At 46.2% G+C, this 22447-nt stretch overlaps 1 long non-coding RNA gene across 1 annotated transcript in view; it reads left to right on the top strand.

Annotated features, from left to right (window-relative positions):
* The window catches only part of LOC138493319 (uncharacterized), a 255392-nt gene that overhangs the window by 111491 nt on the left and 121454 nt on the right, over positions 1–22447 (top strand). The window lies entirely within an intron of this gene.

Here is a 22447-nt window from a genome sequence, read left to right on the forward strand (position 1 = left end):
GATGTGACTACAAGTAGTGGGTTGAGATGGAGGTAGCGACCCTGATACACGCACTGATCACACTCTCCCACAGCCCGGTAAGAGGCATAAGGGGTACTGAAGCAACTCTAAAGCAGCACATACATTAATTCACACTAGCTACCATATATCCTAGGCTAGAGGAGCCGAAATGGCTGAGACACGAGTGGGTTGGTCCAAGCACATCAGAAGCCACCACTGTCATGGGACAGTCCTAAAGTAACTACCCTGTTTTACGCTGGCATGGTGAGAAGCAGGCAGGTGAGCACTGCATTGGGAGCCAGAGAAAATAATTCAAATGGCACACCATCCACTGATGGAGGATGCTGAGGCATCAGGTTTGGTGACAAAGGGAACTTGAGTGGCAGATCAGGTACTTTGCGAAGGACACTCAGGTACCATATTGGGTGCCAGCATGGACCAAGAAGTCTATGAGTTAGTCAGAGGGCACAAGGTAGAGACACAAAGTGTTTCCCAAAGATCAAATGGTGAAAAGAATTTGAAAATTACCTGAATGCTGCATGTGGAGTGAACTATGGAGTTAACAGCGAAATGACCCCCTTTATGCACTCCTTAGAGAGAGGGAGGCATGAGCTATTTGAGAATATTCCCGCTAATGAAACAGGGGATGCAGTGGACTTGAACAACTATGAGATTTGTATGTTATGTTATGTTAGTTAGTTTTTATACTGCGTACCTCACCACCATAGTGGTCTTAGAGCACCGAAACCTTATCCGTGTGGGTGAACAACTGTGACCCCACCCAGGTTGCAAAGCAGGCCGTGTGGTCTGTGGGGTGAGAAGGAAATGAGGATAAAGACAAGTGGGAATGGCAATAGCAGGAGAAGGTCAGGGATAGACTAGAAGACAAAGCTGACAAGGGGGACGGGAGGATAACATGAGGATTGAGTGGTAGGATCAGCTGGGATGCATGTATCGTAGTATGGGTTTAGACCAAAAAGGTCATGAAAAGAGTAAGGTGCTGTTCATAATGGGCAAATCAATTATCCTGTCAGTTAGGAATGCAGTGTGTTGTAGGTTTAATTATAAATAAGGCTATGGATGTATGATGGCCTTGAGATGTGCTCAAGAGTTCCTGGAAGTTGTGGAGGCTTAGAGACCAGATCTTTGTATCGTGTCCTTTATGGGGAGTCCTCGACAGACCTCGTGCTACTGGGCCCGCTAGCAGAAGTATCAGGGCCAAGAGTTGGCTGTGTGCTGAAATAAACGTTGGAGAAAACAAAAGGGTGAAAGGACAAATGAGTCTCCCCCACCTGGAGCCGTACTCTGATAGCATCCTGTGATGGGGAGAGAATGAAAGTACACTTATGCAACAGTAAGGCCTGACCTTGCCCTATGCAATAGGGGACAATTGGAAAATATAATGAAGAGGTGTGTTACTGTGCCATGTCCTGGTGGGTGCAGTAGATAAATACCTGATATAGCTTGTGCTTCTTCTGGCTATGGGAGCTTTCTTGCTGGTAGGCCATAGTTCAATATCCTTATTACTAAACCTTGTATGGGCCATGATATAAACATTAATTGAAGCGTAGTATGGATCTTTAGCGTGTCACACCTTTACCAGGCCGAAAGTTATGCTAGCCTTCTCTCGCCGCCTCTGCACTGTTTCACGGCTCCCGCCATTCGGTTCCACGTTTCTCTGTGCTTCGGTTTGGTAGAGGCTGCCTTGTTGTGTGGCGTATGCCCAGAATCTCTCTGCTTCTGGCATCCTCGCCATATACATTCGCCTGCAGTCTGCTTTCCTTCTCCTCTTCTGAAAGCCGATTTGCCTCACGGACACCGTTCCAGCCCTCCGGTCTCTCACTCCGCATCTAGGGTGGTCGCGTTCTCCAGCCAGAGAGGTTGACACTTTCTCAGCTGTTTCGCCAGTTTACATCTTTTAAATCACAAACACTGGAATGCAGCGTGTGCTTGGTGCATTCGGTAATCCTCATTACTCGGTGTATCTTTCTCATCCCAGTATTCTTGGGTTTATGGTACTGGTAGTTTAGTTTTGACAATTTAAATTTAAATTCTGGCAGAGTGTTTCTAATGTTGTTAAAAGGCCCATCTACATTTGATGAATGTACAGAGTCAAAGAGAATGTCCTCAGTGTTTTTCCTAGGTGGGTGAGGAGAGGTAAGACAGCAAGCCATCAATGCATAGGGAATGGCTGGGGTATTCTCAAAAGAAACAGGGGGCTAGCATGTATTATCCGATGAAGTCATGACACCCTCCCGAGGGCTGCCTCTCCCATGTGATCCTTCCTCATATAGCCACCTCCAGGGTCAGGTAGCGGCTGCCATCCCCTGGCCACATGGGGAGTGGCTACCTCCGGAAGAGAAGTGGACTCCATTGGATACACCACATATGGCACATAGTATCATTGGGCAGGCAAGTGGGGCATGATAGGAACGTGCTAAAGGCAGAGTGAAATTGACTGTAAGAGGAGTGCTGAGGTAACGTACCAGCTGTATGGGCAAGTGGTGTATTATAACTAAGGAGCCGAATAAACAGTGGAAAATTAGGGCCCTAAGGTAGACGGCACACCTGTGGGGAAAAGGCCTATGGTGAGAAATCCACACTAATATATCAAGCAGACATAGGGAGAATACCTGCCAGTCAAGAAAAGTTAGATAGACATTTTCAGGCCCAGGTAACTGTAATTTTAGAATGATTCAGAATCTGCATGAGGTTACAGGAGGAAAGAAGAAAAGATAGTAAAGAAACATATCAGCTTTAAGTGTTGTAGCTTCCTCATGTACGACGTAAGGCTGCAAGATCAGTTCATGCTCCATTTCAGGTGAAAGGAAAGTGAGGGATGAATTTTGGTAGAGAGGGTATCCTTTCTTAGATGATGTGTTGAACGTTACTACAAGAAGGGAGCACACCATCTGATGTGTAGAGGGAATAGAAGGTAAGGATTAAGGCAATGTAGCTAGGCCAGTCATGGTGTGAATAAAGGCAAGCCATATCCCAAAAAGGGTGTGTACAAACCTAGTACTCTATTCACCTGCGAATCAAAGAGCAGTGAGAAAAGTGAAGTCTGGGGGTGAGATGAAAGGTGTTTCATACTAGTCAACCTTAACCATTTAGCGTAAAGCAGACAATGCACTGCATGTAACATACAGGCAGTATGGTTGGAAGGAGCATCTTGCTAATTCCTTTAAGGTTGGTGAGATAAACATGATAGAGGCGTTTACCCTTGAAGCAGAAGATGCAGCTTTGGATATGGGGAACAAAAATGATGGAAGTGATGAAGATGGCCCCAAAGCAGGAGTATACATCAATCATAGGGAGGTGGCCAGGATGACTGACTCGGATGCCAAGTGCACATTGATGCAGAGACTCATAGTCAAAATACTTTTAGCAGCATCAAATATTGCAGTGGATAGACATTGACCCAGTGGCATATGGAGGCAGGCCCATTAGTGGGTTGATTCTGGGAAATGTTCACTTTCTAAGGGAGTGTAATGATCGTGAGGACGAATCATTCCGCTTCTACCTATTCCAAGATGGCCGCACCGGTTTATGGCCGCGGCAGCCCTAGCGGCGGTCTAGCTGTTTCCCTGCCTCGAGCCACGCAGGATGCGGAAGTCGATCTCTCTTCGGCATATCAGCCGGGAAGTCCTGGATACCGGTGCGTTGCTACTCTCATAGGAGTACACGGACGCTCAGTGAGTATAGCTCGTTCAGTCTTTACATCTCATTGTTCCCTCCTTCCTTCTATCCGTACCATGTTTTCTTCCTATTTCTGATACATCTGTTCATTCATAGAATCCGGAATACGATCGGATCGAGGGTATCGTATTGGTAACCATTAAGCCACGCCCCCACAGTCCGCGGCTAATATCGACTTTACTTCGTGCTCCCCTTAAAGGTAGATTTCTTTCTCTTACACTCAGATACTCCGACCCTTGCCACCCGACCTTCTTTGATTCTTAAATTCTTTATAACTTGTTTCCGTTTCATACAAAGGAATAGTTCTTGAACGGACTCGGTTCTCAAGGTTCCTCAACTACTAACTCCGGTCTAGATGTTTGGATGGTAACTCTGTTTACATAATCTCACCATCAGTCCTTATTGTGTTGTTTTCTCACCTTTGAATTGAACCTTGTGTTTTCACCCTTATACCTCTCCAGCATTTAACCAACACCTAACGTTATTATCGGAACCCGAGGTCCTTCAGTTTCCTCCTGTCTGCCTCACCTTTACCAACGCTCCCCAGCAGCTCTTCATAGGGTTTTCTCCCCCATGAGGGTTTCCCTGGTTTTCCCACGGTCGCCAAGTACTTAACTGGGCTCCGAGGGAGATGCCAGGGGGATTCCTATTTTCTACTGGGAAATCTTTCCATTCTTTCTTGTGAAACCTGAAACTCCTTGGGAGCCACGAGTTGGACATTCATCTATTACCAGGTAGGAGAATCTACGCTTTCTATGTTGCAATGTCTGAAGACTGATGAATTGCCGGAAACGGTTTGTAGTAAACATTACAGATAGCAACGCCCGAAAACATACTTTGCTCTTTAGTCATTGCAACTGGGAGCCTAGAAGATCCTCATTATGGACTCCCAACAACAACAGCAGATCCAACAGTTGATCGCTGCCGTACAATCCTTGACCACTGAGGTTCAACAACTCCAGCAGGAAAATTCTGCCCTAAAACAGAATCAACAACAGGCAGCTCAGCAGATGGCCCAACAATTAGCACAACATACTGCTGCCTCACGGGTTCCCCATTGCTCAGAGGTCCCTCCAGGGCCTCTTCCGGGAGGCCAATTCGATGGGAATCCCCATAAGGTGAAAGAATTCATAGATTCCTGTTACGTTCAGTTTTCTTTTAAGAACGCCTTTTTCCATACCGATCGGGATCGTGTGGGTTACATGGTGTCCCAAATGACTGGACCAGCTTTAGCCTGGGCCACACCCCTAATCACCAGTAATAACCCTATATTAGACTCCCATCCGGCCTTTTGTAATAGTGTTCGTGCAATGTTTGGCCGGCAGGAGATTCGAGTAGCTTCCCAAGAACACTTGTTGGATTTAAAACAGGGAAATTCAGACATTCTGGCTTATATAACCAGATTTAAACAAATGGCCAGCGAAACTACTTGGTCCGATGACGCACAGATCACCATCTTTAGAAGAGGACTATCTGAAGAATTGAAAGATGAAATATCCAGGGTTCCTCGTTCCTCTTCTTTAACTGAGCTTATCGCACTAGTCCTTCAGATTGATTATCGAATGAAGGAACGCACCAGTGAAAAAAGGAAAGGACGGTTGCCCCGTTTTCCTCCTAATCTGCCTGCTACTCCACGGGTTCCATCCACCGAGGAACCCATGCAACTAGGTGCAACAGGCAGAGGACCTCTATCCTTTGAGGAACGGAGTCGAAGACGATCCCTTGGTTTATGTATGTATTGTGGTTCCAATACCCACACCGTACAGGAGTGTCCAATTGCACCACCAAGGAGATCGGGAAACGCAAACGCCCGACCGTAAGGGGAACCACGGTTCGGGATCCTATGGTTAAACAAGGTTCCTCACAAGTTGTCCATACATCGACTTGTAACAATCCCTCGGATACTACCATGGTGGTTGTAAAGGTGTCGCTAACCTTTGGGAAACAGGTCCTACAAGATATCCCGGTCCTTATTGATAGTGGTGCAGCAGGGAATTTTATCGACGATCACTGGGCCTCTTCTCATGGTATCCCACGGTCTTCAAAGATAGAATCCATTCCCGTGGAAAGTGTTGATGGCAGTCCTTTGACATCTGGACCCATTACGGATCATACCGGTCCCCTGCTTATGTCTATCTCTTCTCATCATGAACACATAATTCTAGACATCATCCGAGCAGCACACCATCCTATTATTTTGGGCATACCATGGCTCAGGAAGCATAACCCCTTTATTAATTGGACAGCTGGGTCCTTCTTTTTGGGTTCCGAATTTTGTCTTGGCCACTGCATAAAAGATCAACAAGAGGTTCTGTTGGATACTAGTTCTTCCTCTTCTAAATTTCAGGGAATCACAACTCTCAATCAAATCACAGGGCTGCCCAACATGTACTATCAATATAAAGAAGTCTTTTCCTCCTCTGAGTACTCACAGTTACCACCTCATAGACGAGACGATTGTGCCATCGATCTAATACCTGACCAACCGTTACCCTTTGGTCGAATGTACATCCTGTCTCATAACGAAAAAGAGGTGTTACGAGAGTACCTTAGAGTAAATCTTATGAATGGGTTGATTACTGAATCTACTTCACCGGCAGCTGCTTCCCTATTTTTTATATCTAAACGGAACACAACTGAACTTCGCCCTTGCATAGATTTCCGGGGCCTCAATAAAATCACTATACCAGACAAATATCCGATGCCCCTGATACCAGATATTCTGGAAGCAGTCAGGGGGGCAAGATTATACACTAAATTGGATCTCAAGGGAGCATACCATCTGATAAGAATCAAGGCCGGTGATGAATGGAAGACGGCTTTCCGGACACCGTTTGGTCATTACCAATACCATGTTATGCCGTTCGGGCTCTCTAATGCCCCGGCGGTATTTCAACGCTTTATGGACCATCTCTTCGCTGATCTACTCTTACATAATGTAATAGTGTATCTGGACGATATTTTGGTCTTCTCCTATACTCTACAGGACCATGTTAAACATGTGGGAGAGGTTCTTCGTCGTCTACATCAAAATCACCTATTCTGCAAATTAGAGAAATGCTCCTTCCACCAACCACAAGTCACTTACCTGGGTTATGTTCTATCGGCAAAAGGGGTAGCTATGGACCCGGAGAAGGTTTCCGCCGTATTGGATTGGCCTGTCCCGACCTCAGGGAAAGACATCCAGCGTTTTATCGGCCTTGCCAATTTTTACCGGCGGTTTATTCCGGGATTCTCAAGCCTGACTAAACCACTGACGAATCTGTTAAAAAAGGGGGTGTCCTTTTCTTGGCCTGAGAGTACTGATCAAGCCTTTAAGAGACTTAAAGATCTGTTCACGTCCGCCCCTGTTCTGCAGACACCTGATCAGAATCGCCAGTTTATCGTGGAGACTGATGCTTCTCAATATGCTTTGGGAGCTGTTCTTCTTCAGTCTGATAATGCCGAACAGGAACATCCGGTGGCATATCTATCTAAGACCTTGGCACCTGCAGAATTAAACTACACGGTATTGGAAAAGGAGCTGTTAGCCATCAAAAGAGCATTCGAAGAGTGGAGACATTTACTACTTGGAGCTAAGTACCCGGTGGAAGTTCGAACGGACCATCACAATCTTCGTATTCTACAGTACGCCCAGACTTGCAATAGTCGTCAGGCCCGGTGGGCTCATTTTTTTTCTCCTTTTAGGATCACTTTCTCCTTCATACCTGGGAAGGATAACGTAATCGCTGACGCTTTATCACGTAAAGAACAGCTCCCTAATGATTCCTTTAGTTCTGAACCGATTTTTCCCAAGATGGCGTTAGGGTTACATACCTCCCAGGACTTCCTGACACGTCTGAGGGGTCAATCCAAATCAGTTGGAAAACCAGGCATGTCACAAGGGACACTAACCACATTGGTCAAGGAGGATGGATGCTATTTCCTAGGTCATCGGGCCTTCATTCCTACAACCTCCCTCCAGAAGGAGGTATTGGATATGTGTCACAAATCTAAGGTAGCGGGACATCGTGGAATCACCTCCACACAAGAAATGGTTTCTCGCTGGTTCTGGTGGCCGACTCAACGGGAAGACATAAAACGATACATTGGATCCTGTCCGGATTGTCTTCAGAACAAGTCTCCCCGAAGGACTCCAGCAGGACTACTGGTCAAGATGCCCATTCCATCGCGTCCTTGGCAGATAATCTCAACGGATTTCATCGTTGATCTTCCCCCCTCAAAGGGGTGTTCGGCAATAATGGTGGTGATCGACTCCTTTACAAAAATGGCTCACTTCATACCTCTGGCCAGGATTCCTACAGCGGCCGTTATGGCCCGTATCTTTACCAATAACATCTTTGCGTTACATGGCCTACCGGATACAATCATATCTGATCGTGGAACACAATATACCTCCCTCTACTGGAAGCACATCTGTCAACATCTCGGGATTTCCCGTGCCCTCAGTTCCGGTTACCACCCTCAATCCAATGGGCAGACGGAACGGCTCAACCAAACGCTAGAGGGATATCTAAGAAATTACATTTCGGCAGCTCAGGATAACTGGAAAGATCTACTTCCATTGGCAGAGTATGCTTACAATAACTCCTATCACTCCTCCATTCGCACTTCTCCTTTTTTTTGCTCCTACGGATTCAGTCCCTCAGCATTTCCGATACTAAAAAGATCGGAACACAAATTTCCTGATGTAGACCATTTAATGAATCAAATCAGACAAGGCCACAAGAGGGCTAAAGATACCCTAGTGCAAACCCAGGATAGAATGAAGAAATTTGCTGATCGTTCTCGTTCTCCTGCACCTATCATCAAATCAGGAGACAGGGTATGGTTGTCTTCACGGTTTCTCCCCAGACGCCTGGTACCGTCCAAACTGTCTCCAAGATACTTTGGTCCTTTCCGGGTGGATAAACCCATTGGCAGTGCTGCCTTTAGACTTATTCTTCCTAAAACCTGGTCCCGAATTCACCCTGTTTTTCATGTTTCTCAATTGAAACCGGACAATCGAAATTCATTTCACCCAACGATAACGACTCGTCCTCCCCCTATTTTGGCCTCATCTGGTCCTGAGTTTGAGGTGAAGGGAATTTGTGATTCCCGTATGCATCGGGGACATTTACAATATTTGATCGATTGGAAGGGTTATTCCCCTTCAGATCGTACCTGGGAGCCGGAAGACGCTGTGCATGCTCCTCGTCTCATGAAACTATTTCACGCCAAACATCCTGACAAGCCGGGGGGAGAAGGACCTAAGAAGGGGCATACTGTAATGATCGTGAGGACGAATCATTCCGCTTCTACCTATTCCAAGATGGCCGCACCGGTTTATGGCCGCGGCAGCCCTAGCGGCGGTCTAGCTGTTTCCCTGCCTCGAGCCACGCAGGATGCGGAAGTCGATCTCTCTTCGGCATATCAGCCGGGAAGTCCTGGATACCGGTGCGTTGCTACTCTCATAGGAGTACACGGACGCTCAGTGAGTATAGCTCGTTCAGTCTTTACATCTCATTGTTCCCTCCTTCCTTCTATCCGTACCATGTTTTCTTCCTATTTCTGATACATCTGTTCATTCATAGAATCCGGAATACGATCGGATCGAGGGTATCGTATTGGTAACCATTAAGCCACGCCCCCACAGTCCGCGGCTAATATCGACTTTACTTCGTGCTCCCCTTAAAGGTAGATTTCTTTCTCTTACACTCAGATACTCCGACCCTTGCCACCCGACCTTCTTTGATTCTTAAATTCTTTATAACTTGTTTCCGTTTCATACAAAGGAATAGTTCTTGAACGGACTCGGTTCTTAAGGTTCCTCAACTACTAACTCCGGTCTAGATGTTTGGATGGTAACTCTGTTTTCATAATCTCACCATCAGTCCTTATTGTGTTGTTTTCTCACCTTTGAATTGAACCTTGTGTTTTCACCCTTATACCTCTCCAGCATTTAACCAACACCTAACGTTATTATCGGAACCCGAGGTCCTTCAGTTTCCTCCTGTCTGCCTCACCTTTACCAACGCTCCCCAGCAGCTCTTCATAGGGTTTTCTCCCCCATGAGGGTTTCCCTGGTTTTCCCACGGTCGCCAAGTACTTAACTGGGCTCCGAGGGAGATGCCAGGGGGATTCCTATTTTCTACTGGGAAATCTTTCCATTCTTTCTTGTGAAACCTGAAACTCCTTGGGAGCCACGAGTTGGACATTCATCTATTACCAGGTAGGAGAATCTACGCTTTCTATGTTGCAATGTCTGAAGACTGATGAATTGCCGGAAACGGTTTGTAGTAAACATTACAGGGAGATACGCCCAACGGAATGTTTACATATGAAGAAAGTTGTTGTGCCCGCTCTTAAGTTGGTCACACCAGACGAAATCTAAAATAAAGTTGAACCCTAACGAACCTGAAGTGGTCTTGAACTGCCAAGAAAATGGGAGGAAGATGTAATAAAGAAGCAAGTTCAACGTGGTATAACGGAACAAACCTATCAGCTGTGAGAGCAGCACTGTAAAAGGGTAGGGGGCTCTTTTTGATACCTGTGAAATAAAATCCTTAATAAAAAAAATCCATAAATACAGGGGCACAGGTAAGTATAATCAAACTTAGTGGTAGAACGAAATGCCGTAAATAGGCATTAAAAGCTTGCTTTTAGTTTAAATGTGTGTTAGCATTTTGTGTGCGGCAAAATCCGCTGTGGCTGGTGATTTAGTGCAGAGTCTGCGATCCCAGGCCAACGCTGAGAGAAGTTCACAGTGGTTGTTATTTTTCAAGGTCATAGATTAGAGCTCACAAGTCTCGTCAACGAATAAGCAATACATGGCCATTTTATAATTCGAAATCATTTCGAAATACGATTTTCTAATGGAGCTGAAAAGAACCACAGCATTTTCCAATTGCCCCGTAAAGTATTTTCCCTGGGAAATGGGTTAGAATGTCCCCAATATGCAACATTTGTATAGCAGTATGTCTGTGGTTCAAGGCTCTGGTGGTGTCATGGTAGAGAGCCATTCTCACGAGAAGCAGGATGAAGCGACTAAGGTAGTTGACTAAAGTTCCACTGGTCACCTCAAATGTTTCAATGATTTAACATAGTGATGTAGGAATTGGGGGTGGATTGTGATGTCAGATGCTGTAATTAAGGGCCGTGTGGAAATGTTTGTGGGCCCAATTGTTGATCGCAATGTGTGCTTTTCTATAAGGGTTCAAAGTGCGAAGCCCAAACAGATTTGTATGGGGTGATTTGTTCATGTTGTACGATCATGAATACTAATTACTTGCATTGAATAAAAGTTCTAACCTTAGGGGTGTTTCTTTGACAGAACCTTTTCATACAGTTCTGTTCTGCGATCTGTTTGAATTTGCTGTCCCAGCTGTATCTGGGGCCCTGAATAAAACTGTGTTACTTCTTGCACCAGCGTACACTCCTTTTTGACTACTTTTGTAATTTTTTTGGTGAGTTTTACGAGGGGACCCCCAATACATTTTTGGAGTCCCCAGAGAGATATCTCTGCCATTCGACTGAGGGGTGGGTAGTCCATCCATACTTCCAGAGGAGTGCGGGACACTGTCCGTTGGCCAGTTCTAAGAGCTCGAGACAGGAGAGGTCTGCGGATGCCACTTCCCAAAGATCCACCTGGTCCGGGGTTGCCTTCACTCTGACTGAAGTGCAGGCCTTTAAAGGGAGACTGAGAGGTCAAGAGAAATGAAGAATCTCCTAAAAGGATATGTGAGTGAACATGTGCACGAAAGCACTAGTGGCGGGAGGGCCAATTTTTTATGGTGTATACAGCGTGCCCTCATTAGTGGTGGAGGGCGATTGACCGAAGTAGTATTAGATATTAGGTCTGCCGTTCCGATAGGGAGCAGGTAGACGGTGGCACATCTGCGCTAGAGCAGAGGGTTGCTTAGTAAGTGGCAGACCTTGTTAGACAAGAGTTGCGTGTAGTGCAGGCAATTGTTATAGTTGCGTCATTTTATTTTTCTGAGGGAAAAATTATTTTGGGGTACATGCGTGCATGTGTTTCATGAGTAGCAGCAGTTGTTTTTTAGTGTTGTGGAAAGTGATCATAGTGTTCGTTTTATGCAGCTTTAGAAAAAACGGAAGAGCCAGATCCAAAATAACGTGTAAATAGCGTGATGCCGCATAGCGTGGGAAACTGATGCAGTTCAGCGAGAAGAGAAGTAGCCGCTTTTTCTAACATACGGACATAGGCCCTTGTTGTTAAGTAGATGGGCCTAGGGAGAAATCCACTTCTGTACTAAGATGATATAACAAGGTGGGCCTGTGGAGAAGGCCATTTTGTGCAGCATAGAGTTTGAGGTGTGAAAGCTGGGGCCTGTGGAGAAGGCCGGAGCGAGAGAAACATAGAGCGAAGTGGTAAGTATCAAAATTGAGCAAGGCGGACTGTTTGACCAGAGAGTGAGAGTTTAAAGGTTTAAAATAATAAAGAGAAGGAAAGGAAAGGGAGAGAGGAATATTTCAATAGAAAAGAACAAGGCAAAGACAATGCCGTCCTACTGGATGGATGCTCCGTTTAATCATATGTGCAAATAATTGCTCCAATATCGTGATAAAATAGCAAAGTACCTTTTCGAGTGGGTACACAACACAGTGGGGAAGTGTTATGAAGAATGGCCCGCAAAGGGGACATTTGATAAAAAGACCTTATAGAAAGTATGTAGTCTTATTTGGCAGCAAAGCTTAAAAAGAGACAGGACATTCTGGGGCTTTGGAAATTTTAAGAAGAGAAGAAAAAAGAGACAGAGAAAGGGAAAGAGGAGGAGGAGCAGGGTAATGTGCACTGTCCCCTCCCTATACGATATACCCGTCATTAAAACCAGCTGCAGGTTATACAAATCCTAAACGAGTGTCTCAAGACAAGGAAGGAACACACAAAAAGAAAGAAGAGGGCGACACAAGCATTATCAGCAAGGAAGAGAAAGGGAAGAGGAAATATTTAAATGACATGAAAAAGAGCACACAGCAGCAACTTGACAGTGTGTTCAAGGAGGCAGAAAAAGCAACGGAAGGGGAAATAGAGGAGAAAGGAAAGGAAAACGAGAAGGGAGCAAACAAATAGGAGTGGACAGCAGGATGCATACAGTTTAAAATAGACAAGTGGGGATAGGACTTGGACCATAGTGAAACGGATATGGCAGAAGAGGGGCACGCCATATTGAATTGGGAAGACAGTGGTGACAGCGATCATGGGAATGACAAAATAGAGACACACAGTATGACAGACAGACAGAAGAAGGGAAAGGAGAAGAGATGAGAGAGAAGAGGAGGAAAGAGAAATATCACTGGCTGACTGGGGAAATAGGCTCCGGAGCAGGAAAACCAGAATAGTGTTAGCCAAGAGACCACAACTTGGCAGTAAACACAGATCTCGCAATAAAATGCCCCTTTTACAGAAAGCAAGGGGTGAGGTTCATTACATACAATGGAAGACAATGGACAGGGACAATTTAGTTTACCTTCATTGAAGGCGGGGGCGAGCAAGTGGATTTATGTTTTCGAAAAAGAAACAGCCAGAATCCCATTGACCATGGGAGACACAGAAAGTTTATTGGCAGCATTGGTCGGTGAGCGAAGTGACAAAAAATGGCAACAGGCTGTATACGCAGGGGTAATGATGATGAGAAAATACTTGTTTTACCACATTCTAGTTTTGGGGCTCCTTGCGATGTGCAGGAGAATGATAAGGAGAAAGTCGAAGAAGCAGAAAACAAATTGGTTCAGATAAAACAGGCGAAAATACATATGAAGGGAGTAGTATTCACAGGACCAATTTTCCTTCCATAAGCTCAGCAAGGAGGGCTTTCAGTGGCCACAGTAATACAGCCAGGAGGTTATACTCAGTGGCCACCCATTCAGCAGTGGGGAATGATACAGATGCAGCAGCAACCCGCATTCATAAATGTGCAGCAACAGCAGCCAGGGATTATGCAGGCAGGTGGAGGAAATGGGTACATGTGACAGTATCAGACTGGGAGAGGATACTACACACACGGAAGCGGGATGGGCTAAAGGGGAATAACACCACGTTTTGAAGTACAGTGCTTTGCATGTGGGAATTTTTGACATTTTGCACAAACATGCCCACTCATTGCACAAACATGCACGCAACAGCAGACATACATGCAGCAGACTCCTCAACAGTTGCAGGTCATGCCAAAGCAACAGCAGACATACATGCAACAGTGTCCTCAACAGATGCAGGTAGTGCCGTAAAAACAGCAACTACAGATACAGCCCGCACAAACACAAGGTATTGCTACCCAGGGACAAGTGCAGGTACAAGGAGGGGAAATGGCAGGAACTCAAGGTACAGTGAGCGTACTTCTGGCACCAGTACATGCACAAATCCCAGTCGGGGTAACAATATTGGGACAGAATACTGTGCACCAATATACAGGAGTGACAGTGGTGGTTGGTAACACATTTATGTCATCCACGAAAACATTTTCCTAAAAGGGGTGCCCACTTAGAGTGTGAGTGTGTCCTGTTCTAGCAGTAACTGAAGACCCTGAGGAGGAACCGGAGGTAGCAGTTCACATAGGACAGAAGGGATTTTCCTTTCTTTTAGATACTGGTGCAACTATATTGTGCATCAAGGAAAAAGGATTTCCATTATCTAATAAAAGTTTGGACACACAAGGCTTTTTGGGGACAATTTTGAAAGTTCCTCTGACAAAAGATTTACCCTTGGCAATAGGGACGCAGCACATTGTAGCACCTTTGCTGTATTCAAAGAACACTCCCATCAACATTCTAGGGTGGGACCTACTCAGCAAACTGAACTCCACAATTTCAGAGAAGTGGACCACACCCACGATGTATCCAGCTTGGGTGGCAGTACTGATTCAGGCATACTATGCACAGAGCATAATGAGAGGGATACCCACACACATAGGGGTGTTTGTGTACGGGGTAGACATTGTTGGAATGGTTGCCAGGGATTGAAGGGAAGTTGTTCCGGTTGTCCAACACATTTTTGTTCAGGCCACAGTGTCCCTTCTCAGTTAGCTCAGGCACACACAGTCTACTGTACTTGAGGAAGTAGCGGTGCAAAAAGACATGATTATACCAGCCTCTGATGAGAACAACATGGGATGGTGCTCATTATTATGTATTGACCCCACAATGACATTGACTGGAGCAAGTGACACAGAGTTGTTTGCAACAAAAGACAATGAAGAAGGAGAGGTAGTGTTCGAACTTAGCATACCTTGCCCAGTACACATAAAAGAAAGGCCAGTGCCCCAGATGGCCCAGATAACAAAAAAGAAAGCACAGGACCCCATGATATAGGAATATTTACAGGGGCTGGGGCGGTACACATCAAGTTAAAAGAAGGAGCACTATTGCCACTAGTAAAGCAGTACCCACTTTCTCGAGAAGCAGATAAGGGTATATACAAGACACTGAATGCCCTATGGCAATAAGGAATAATACAGGTGCGCTCATCACCTTGCAACCCAGCTATCTATCCAATTAAGAAAGCAAAGAGGGGGCGTGGCATTGCGTTTTACACAGGATTTATGCCCTCTGAATGACATTATTGAGGCAGAGTATTGATTGGTCCCGAAACCTGCAACAATGTTTTGCAGCATTCCTGCGGAGGCACACTATTTTACATTGGTTGACTTAAAGAATGCCCTTTTGTGCATTGCAGTACACCCAGACTCCTGGTATCTCACCGCCTTGACGTCTCGCGGGACCCAGTTCAAACATACTAGAATGCCTCAGGGGTACTGCAAAGGGCCTAGCATCTTCAACAGAGTAATACAAATGGACTTCAGCAATTTGCAGGTTGCTAGCACAATAATACAGTACGTTGATGACTTATTGGAGTGCAGCCAGGCAGAAGAAGAGTGTAGAAAAGACTCAGTGACACTACTGACTTTGCTAGGAGACAAAGGATGCAAAGTGGACATAGAGAAGTTACAATACTGTCAAAACGGGATGGTGTACTTGGGCTCTCTATGTATGTATGTAAAAAAAAAAAGAATAATCTCGGCCAATGTAAGACCGACGGACCTGAATTGTATGTAACTAAGTATAAGCAACACTGTAACAAGCGCCACGATGCCTTCGGTCTGCTGTGCGCTCAACAAATGCGAATAAATAAATAGCAGCAATGATGGATTATTGGTGGGCCTGTGGATCCAAGGCATATGCCCAGCTTCCACATGACTGGAATGGAGTCACTTTGCACAGCCCTGCACTAGTGGTGCCCCAAAATAGCACTGCTGTGAAGATTGCACTACAGGGAAAAATGCTGCAACAAACTGAGCAGCAAACAATAATGAGAAGGAGAAAACGGGAAAGCAATTATTTCTCAAGGAAGAGCACAGAGAACCTATCCTAGTACCAGCTATTCTCCACGGCTGCCACCTACTTCACATCTTTTTTGCTTCCAGGAGTACAGGCTGCTGCAAATTCAAAATGGCTGCAGCTGACTCGATATGAGTTATTGTAGCTGGCCAATTCAACAGCAAAAGGGTTTAAAGCAATAAGAGAGGAGATGAGGGTCTTGCGCTTGGTGGCCCTTCAAAATAGATTCATTTTGGACCTCCTAACAGCTATCGAAGGAGGTGTCTGTGCAAAGCTTGGGACACATTGCTGCATAGCCATACCTGATGGTGAGGCCTCAAATGGAACTTTAAATGAAGCTATACAAGAGATACCGACACTCTAGGGAAAGATGACAAGCAAGGTTAATGGAGTACAAGCAAACGATTGGCTGGACAGCATCTTCACATGGGTACCCACCTGGATTTCGGAATTGTTTCGAGTGATTGTCCCTGTGCTTTTACTGATTCTCATCACCTTCTGCATCTTTAAGAACATTTTAAAAGTATACTTTAACAAGCAAAAAGGACATTTGATGTTATCCTTTAGTGTTGACAAAAATGGTTTTGAACTGAAGAATAGAAACAAAATAATGGGGAAAGATGGAAAGGAAGATCCTGATGGGTGGGTCTTTACACATACTGCAGATGTTGAAAATTACAAAGAGTTCTGGCTTCAATGTCTGAAGGATGGGACAGGGTGTGTATGGGTGGGGGAAGATTTAAACGGTTGGGGGAGACATGACAAGATTGGAAAAAACGAGGATACATAAAGATGGAATAGTTTAAAAGGAATGAGAGGCTCAAACAGATGTAGTTATTAATAAAATAATAAAAGGGGGAATAATATAATAAAGATGTAAATTCAACGCGGTATAATGGAGCACACTTATCAGCTGCGAGAGTAGCACTGTAAAAGGGTAGGGGGCTCTTTCTGATATCTGTGAAAAAAAATCTGTAATAAAACGAATCCATAAAAATACGGACACAGGTAAGTATGATAAAATTTAGTGGTAGAACGAAATGCGGTGAATAGGGCTTAAAAGCTTGCTTTTACTTTAAACGTGTGTTACCATTTTGTGCGCGCCAACGGCCGCTGTGGCTGGTGATTTAGTGCAGAATCTGCGATCCGAGGCCAACGCTGAAAGAAGTACTCAGTGGTTGTTATTTTTCAAGTTCATAGATTAGAGCTCACAGGTCTCGCCAACGATAAGCAATATATGACAATTTTATAAATCAAAATCATTTCCAAAATTGGATTCCAAGATGGTGGCCGAGCCGTGCAGACGTGCGTGAGCGTAGCTCCGTCCCCCAGCTCGGGCCGCGATAATAAAGATGTTCAAATAAGCAGGTACCAAGCCTATCAAGACTAGTCCTCCCCCGTCGGAGAGAGAAGAGGGGGCGAAAAGTCTCCGGAACGAGCACCACGGAGGCGATCGCGCAGAAGCTCCGGCCCCGGCCTAGCTCCGCCTTCCCGCCGGCGCGGAACCTCTGACAAAATCGGACCCAGTGCCCGCCGCCAACCGAGTGAGTCGCTTCAAGCCTGGAGCCAGCGAACACACCAGGAACAGCAGAGCAAATCCCGAAGAAGAGACCCGGGACCTCCGCCGGAGCGAATCCCAGCGATAAGCAGTGAATCCAGGCTGAGGACCCTGCCCCGCGGAGTCGCCGCCAGGGAGGAGAAGGCGGGCACCGGGGCCGCCACAGCGCCGGACAGAAGCAAAGCACGCGAGAGAGAAGCTGCCCGGGAGAAGGATACAGCCAGGAGCGAGAACCCGCCCCACCGATCGATCAGGAAGAGCAGTTACAAGGAGCAGACGGCGGAGCCCAGCGGACACAGTGAAGTCGTCCGAACCCGGCAGAGCTCAGAGCCCCAAACAAAACGTTGGAAAACAGGTACGGGGTAGGGCAGGGATCCAGGGACAAACGGGGAGGGCCTCACCCACCCCCAAAAAAAAAAACGCGGACGGCAACGCTGCCCCAGAACGCCACACCTAAAGCAGGGGGCGAAGGCAGAGGCTATCCAAACCCCCACACAGAAAAACAAGGGGTCACTCCCTCAGAAACCATAGAGGCCCCCCCACACGGCAGATCAGATACACCACAGCCATTCCGGAACTATAGCGCACAACGGACCAGAGGGGACCGTGACCACCCCCAGAGGGGCAAACCCCCAGTCACAAACAAAACGCCCCCAACATCGAGACCCAAGGCTGGGGCAAGAACCATAATAAGCCCCAAGAAACAGGCCACATCACACCCTAACATCCGAGAAGGGGTGGGGCATAAGACATAGCGGGGGGGTGAACGACCCAACACACAGAGATCCAGGGCCCGGAAGGCCCAAGGAGAGAATCTCGCTAAGAGGGGGCAGCGGGCAAAGAATATACACACATGTCCAAAGCGAGGACGAGGCTTGGATCACAGGCCTCAACGAAAAATAAAGGAGGGGCCAAACAAGCACAAGATCTGACCCACATCCGGGGAATAGGAAACACGGGTGGAAGGCTGTCAAACAAACAGAAAAGTTTAGAGAGAGACATAGCAGAGCGAAACGAATATTTGGAAATGGCCTCACAAGATGACATGAAAACCTGGTTTAAGGAGTTTCAAGACCAATTCATCGCCTCAACACAGGCACAATTTGACAACATGAAGGGGGAACTGAAACAGGCAGTACAGGAACTAAAAAAAGATATTGAATCCCTAGAGGAGAGGACGGACAACCTGGAGAAGACGGTCCAGAACATGGACGAGGAGGCAACCCAACAAGCTGTAGCACAGGACCGCCTTGCACGTTTGGCGCTGGAACTCGAAACACAATGCGAAGACTTGGAAAACAGATCTAGGAGATCAAACATACGCATCAAAAACATGCCGGAAACCGTAGAGGATAAAGATCTACACGTAGCAGTACAACAAGTATTTCAAGACATATTGGAAGACGACTGCAGGGAAGAGATCAATATCGATAGAATACACAGAGTAGGTCCTCGGAGAACAGGGGCCCCCGGATCCCGCCCCAGAGACGTCCTAGTGGCCATGACATGCTATGCACAAAAGGAACAAATATTGAGAAAGGCCAGGACTCTGGAACAAATAAGAATGAATGGAAAGGAAATACTACTATTCCAGGACCTAGCACAATCCACGCTCAGAAAGAGAAGCGAAATGAGCCAGCTGATGAAAATTCTATCCGAAAAACAAATTCGATACAAATGGACATTCCCCTTTGGCCTTGTAATTTCTTGGGAAGAAAGACAACACCGAATCACAACGTGCGAGGAGGGCCTAAAGATCATGGGATGCTAGGAACAAGAGTCAGACCCCACAAAAACTAGGGAACCCCCAAATCAACGAAGACAGCCGAGGGGCTGGCAAACGGAGAAAAGAAAAACAAGACTCCAATCTCGCAACCCAGATTAGAATGACAGCCACAGAGAAAGACACTCCAATACAGGCAAGGAGGGAGAGACAACATCGTCACTAACACCTCAGCAAGGGCAAGTGCCGAAAAAGAAACCACGGCAGAGCCACAGGACCGCCGTGGAATACACGCCACAAGCAAGGTTTAGGAATCCTTGCAAACTATTACCCTGAGACGTTAGAGGGCATGGAGCAAAGGCGCAACGCCGAAGCAACCATAGGGCCCAAGGCCCTCCTCAGGGTCAAAGTTGGGGGGAAAGGAAGGGAGGGGGAGGGGAGGGAGTTCAGGGGGAAGTTAGGAGGGGAAATCTCTTAAGCACCGGTTTGAACACGCATCTCGGCAACGCATTGGATGGTCCAAGTAAGGAACTCCTAAAACAGATAAAAGAATGGGGCTGAAAATCTTATCATATAACATCAGAGGGCTGAACACGCCAGTGAAGAGGAAAAAGATGGAACACTTCTTGCACAGAGAAAAGTTTGACATTATTTCGCTCAAAGAAACCCACATACAGAAGAAGAGAAAGAGCCAACTCCGAATAAGAGGCTACAAGCAGATAATTCAATCCAACGATGAAGGGAAAAAAAGGGGTACTCATAGCTTTCGCCAACCACCTGCAGGTCCAAATCAAGGAGACTTTAGCAGGCAAAGACGGTCGCTACGTATTTGCGAAGATCCAGCTGAACAACCGTAAAATAACCATTGCAACCCTATACGCTCCAAATACGGCCCAGGAAGGATTCATCAAAGCAACTGTCAACAAACTAGAAAATTTTGCAGAGAGAGAGGTGATCCTGACAGGAGACTTTAACTTAGCGTGGAACCAAACAGAAGATCGTTCGAATCCAAAGATCTCCCAACAGGGGGCCCCGTCACCAACGCTCAGGCAGGCGATGCAGAACTTGGCGCCAGAAGATGTGTGGAGAAGACTCAGAGGATCTTCGGAAGGATATACATACCACTCACATGTTCATGACACAAGCTCTAGGATTGACTACATCTGGGCCACGGGATCCCTAGTGGAAGAAATTCAAGATATTGAAAAAGGTACAATATCATTATCAGACCATGCCCCACTTTGGATCACCCTTCCCAAACTGCGGAATCAGTCAGGGCTATGGCGATGGTCGTTCTCTAAAGAAATGATACAGGACACAGCTACAAGAGAAATAATTCGAGAGAAAATAGAGGAATATTTTGAGCACAACGACACCCAGGACGTCTCCCCGAGCACCACGTGGGAAGCCTTCAAAGCAGTGATAAGGGGACAATTAATAGCCTTAAAAGCTTGAAAAGATAAGCTTCTACACAAGTGGGAAGATGAGCTGGGGGTAAAACTGGACGAAACCAGGGCAGAAATGACCAAAAATCCCTCCAGGAAATTGAAGAGGGCGCACCGACATATTCAGAGCCAGCTAGACCTGATAAGGACTAGGAGAGCCAAAATGCAACTACTGCATGCAAAACACTGGTACGCGATGAAATCAAACAAAGCGGACAAGGTACTTGTACGACAACTAAATGGCGGACGGCAAGATCAAGCAGTGAAAACCCTGACAGATGGACAAGGACAAAAGAAAACACAAACGAAGGACATAAAAGAACTGTTCCGAGAGTTCTATCAGAACCTATACACGTCACAATCTCCGAGCAAAGAAGCACAGGCGGCATTTTTGACCGGGCTAACACTCCCAACAGTAACCTCGTCAGAAAGAGCGGCCCTCGACCAACCAATAACAACGGAGGAGGTGGGGAAGGCGATAAGAGACCTTCCCAAGAATAAAGCTCCGGGACCGGACGGTTTCACAGCCACATTCTATAAAACATACTCAGATATATTAACTCCTTATCTAACTACACTTTTTAACACTTTCAAGACAACACACAATATCGCAGCATCCATGAACGAAGCAAAGATACTAGTCTTCCACAAGAACAGAAAAGATCCCGAAAATCCGGGCTCATATCGCCCTATCGCCCTAATTAATGTCGATGCCAAACTTTATACGAAAGTCCTAGCCAACAGACTAGCACCCCTGCTCCCCAAACTAATCCACCAAGAACAATCCGGCTTCATCCCCAAAAGGAAAACCCATGACAACATAAGACGAATAATTCACCTCATCGAGAAGACCGGAATCATGGAAATCCCAGCGGCAATAATAGCATTGGATGCGGAAAAAGCATTCGACCGGGTGGAATGGTCAATGCTCTTTGCCACACTACAGAAAATGGGCATTGGAGAGGACTTTATCGATATGATCCGGGCCAATTACAATTCACTGATTGCCAGAATTGCAGTCAACGGCGAACTCTCGGACCCCATCAAAATTAGCAGAGGAAGAAAACAGGGATGCCCCCTATCACCCTTACTCTACGCAATCCTTTTAGAACCCCTCCTGGCAAAGATCAGAGCGGCCCCGGACATAAAGGGCATAGAAATGGGAGGGCACACACATAAGACGGCGGCATATGCGGACGACATGTTGTTGACCTTAGCAGATCCGAGCAAGTCGCTCCCCCTCCTCATACAGCAGATAGACGAATACGGAGAAATCTCGGGGCTGAAAATAAACAAGCAAAAGTCGTCAGTAATGGCCTTGGCGGGAGACAAAGAAGGAATCTACAACACAACGAAAGACCTTCAATTACAAAAGGCAGAAGAAGGGGTGAAATATTTGGGAGTAACCTTGACACCACAGATCCAAAACCTCTAAAAAGGAAATTACCCCAAAATCTTAGAAGCCGTAAAAAGTGATCAACACAGATGGAACGCTCTCTCAATCTCATGGTGGGGCAGAATAACGGTCATCAATATGACGATACTACCCAGACTGCTATACTATTTCCAAGCTCTCCCCATCAGAATACCGCCAGCATTCTTTATGACCCTTTCCAAAATCATCACAAAATACATATGGCAAAATAAAACACTGACACTCTCACAACAAGCGCTCACCGCACATAAAAC

This window comes from Ambystoma mexicanum, chromosome 10 (assembly GCF_040938575.1).
Source record: "Ambystoma mexicanum isolate Mex_15411 chromosome 10, UKY_AmexF1_1, whole genome shotgun sequence".
Taxonomy (NCBI): domain Eukaryota; kingdom Metazoa; phylum Chordata; class Amphibia; order Caudata; family Ambystomatidae; genus Ambystoma; species Ambystoma mexicanum.